The sequence below is a fragment of the Lactuca sativa genome, chromosome 8, assembly GCF_002870075.4.
Source record: "Lactuca sativa cultivar Salinas chromosome 8, Lsat_Salinas_v11, whole genome shotgun sequence".
NCBI classification, from domain to species: domain Eukaryota; kingdom Viridiplantae; phylum Streptophyta; class Magnoliopsida; order Asterales; family Asteraceae; genus Lactuca; species Lactuca sativa.
Genome location: NC_056630.2, coordinates 159,094,193 through 159,097,318, shown reverse-complemented (window position 1 = coordinate 159,097,318; position 3,126 = coordinate 159,094,193). Strand labels below are relative to the sequence as shown.

Here is a 3,126-nt window from a genome sequence, read left to right as displayed (position 1 = left end):
CTGTTTTTTTTTTGTTCGTGAAAGGGTTGCTTCTCAAGAAATCACATTAATGAAGATCGACAACAAAAGGCAGGTTGCTGACCTGTTAACCAAAGGTTTTGAAAAGGACTTGGAAGGAATCAATTTAAGTTTCTTCTTGGAAAGATGGGCATAAATAGCAAGTTTCGTCTTAAGGGGAAATACAAGATATGATAGGATATTGATAGTATATGTATTTATCTTATTCCTAATTTTTAGCTTAGTTTGTTAAGTCCTTTGGTATTTAATCATTGTGTATCACGTTTCTATGATCAAGACATTCAGTTAATAAACTATATGTTCCAATACCATCGAATTCTAGATCTACTGCCCATGGTATTTTAGGTTTTACATATAAATCTCAGTGTGTCTGTCGCTAATATTGGTTGTTTTATTTATTATTGTTATTTCTGATTTCCTTTAATTTGAGGTGTTATTTCACATTATAAATCATATAAAGATTTAGATTGGTTGTGACTTCACTTTGATCTGGTTTAACAAACTCTTCTAACTAAGAAAAATGTTTATTGTTACATACTCGTTCATTTTTCATCGAAAAAAAACTATATTGTAACCAATGATATAAGGAAACCAAAGTGGTAGCATGATATGGATTGGGTCTTGATGGAAGCATCCTTCATAGATAATTTATTTGCATATATTTATTTGAAATAGCATGATAGACCAGATGATATCATCATGATCAGTACATGGTGTCCTTTCCGAACAATAAAACACAAAGCAACATAACAAACGTAGTGATAGCCAGTAACCTTCGAATAGACATCATAACCTCAAAGGGTTATATGTTCCTTATTTCATAGTACATACATATTTCAAAGGTTATTTTGTCCTTATCTCACTTGCAGGCTTTCAAATACACACCAATGTTATCGATATAATAGCCAGCAAGCCCATAAAATCCAACAAAAGAACCAACATCCCATGATACAGGGAAAGGAGTCCCTCTTACATTACCAAAAGGTCCATGAGTTTTCTTGTTTGTGATGAATGATATTGATGATATTATAGGCAATCCAACAACACTTCCCCTTGATAATGCACTTGTTCCACAAATGCCAGTTATTTCCTCATCCCTTTCAAATATTATCTAACCATGAATGAAAAATTAAACATGTCAATTAAAGATAACTAAGAATATTAAAAGACATGTTATATCAATCATAAAAAAATAAGTTGAAGAATATATATTTATGAATTGTTTACCTCAGAAACTGTGTCTCCACCGTTCCAACCACCAAAGGTTTCAGTAGTTTGTGTTAAGCTTCCATATTGTGTGGTGAAGATGAGAGAGTATATAAGATCACCATGATCAATGGTTATCTTCTTCAAATGATGATTTTTCTCAAGTTGGAATGACCAAACATTTTGTGGACTTCCAGGTTCAGTTTTTCCCCATGTTCCAACCTGTATGATATTCTCAAAGGCTTTGAGATACACACCAATGGCATCAATATAATAGCCAGCAAGCCCATAAAACCCAACTAATGAGCCTTTGTGCCATGGTAAAGAAAAAACATTTTCAGTTGCACAACCAAAAGGTCCATATGTCCTCTTGTTTGTCTTAAAAGATAGTAATGAAATTACTAGATTACCCCCTCGATTACCAATGGCTCCACCAACCTCAGTTATTTCCTCATCACCCTCAAAGTGTACCTGATTAATCCACCAAGAATATTGATTAATAAAAATATCGCTGCATATTGATTAATGATTAGTGGAGTAAAGAGAATAAGAGATCAACTCACCTCAGAAACTGTGTCTCCACCATTCCAACCACCAAACTTGTTGGAATTATGCAAAACACCTCCGCATTTAGTTGTGAACATGAGAGAGTATATTAGTTCACCATGGTCAATGGTTATCTTCACCAGTTTATGATCTTTCTCAAGTGCAAAAGACCACTCATTCTGAGGACCTCCACTTTTGTTTTCCCCATTTTCCAACTCGAATACATCCTGCTACTTTGCTACTTTGTACCCCTTCCATGAGAAACACAATACGTAATTAACTATATAAATGCAATGCAATAAGGAACAAGCTCCTCGATCTCAATGTGTGTGTCAAATGAATGACCAATGGCTCCTTAAATACATGTTAACCAAAACTATTTGAGTAAATTACAAAAATAGTCCCTGTGATTATATGGTTTTTGGAAGCAAGTCCAGTTTTTATAATTGTAAAAGTAATCGTCTCTAAAATATTTTTTGTCACTTATCTGGGTATTTGGCATCTAGCTTAGGGCGTTTAAACCATCTGAAATTCCTGTAGTAGCCTTACTTTTATATTTATTATTAAATTGAACATGTATATATATAGTTGATTATTACATCTTACATCATTGTAGGTTTCTTCGACTTGGAACAAATTATAGAAAACAGAAACATGTTTCTTCAAGAAGATGTACAGGTGGTGGTTATAGACATCTTGAGTTGGTGGGTCTTGTAGGATCAAACATTTCATATTAATAAAATTAATAACGGACGATTAAATATAAAATCAGGTGTATAAAAGTAATTTTATTTGGTTTTAACTTCCAAATTTAAATGTCAGTGTCAGTTAGGTTCAAGGACCAAATGGCGACAAAAAATGATTTAGGTACTACGAGGGTTACAATTGAAACAATCGGACTTGATTCAAAAATATTATATAACCACAGAGACCATTTCTATAATTTGCTCTAGTTATTTGAATATCATTAATTAAGATGGAAATAGAGATTAAAGCAACCATGTTTTCGTTAAGTTCATTGTTTAAAATAAATTAATGGTTTATATCAAAATTAACTAAAAGTTAAAAATGTTTAAGCGTCCTTGCATTTTTCATGAAATAAAGATATGTCAGAACTTCGATAATAAATAATCAAGAGGGAGAGATATACTAGAATTTTTGAATAATTGTTGATTTCTTTCTATGCAATTAGATGAAGCCATGCATTAAAATGGGGTATATGGCACACAAAACATTTTTTTTACAAATTCGATTTTGACACCGTGTTTTTTTTTTTGTGTCAATTTTGACACTGTGTTTTCCAATTTGTTACAATTCTGACCACTTGACCGGTTAACCAGGTTACATGCTCACGTG

General features: G+C 32.5%; 1 pseudogene; it reads right to left on the bottom strand.

Annotated features, from left to right (window-relative positions):
* Positions 1–737: 737 nt before the first annotated feature.
* On the bottom strand, positions 738–2,028 carry LOC128128133 (mannose/glucose-specific lectin-like; annotated as a pseudogene).
* Positions 2,029–3,126: the final 1,098 nt, after the last annotated feature.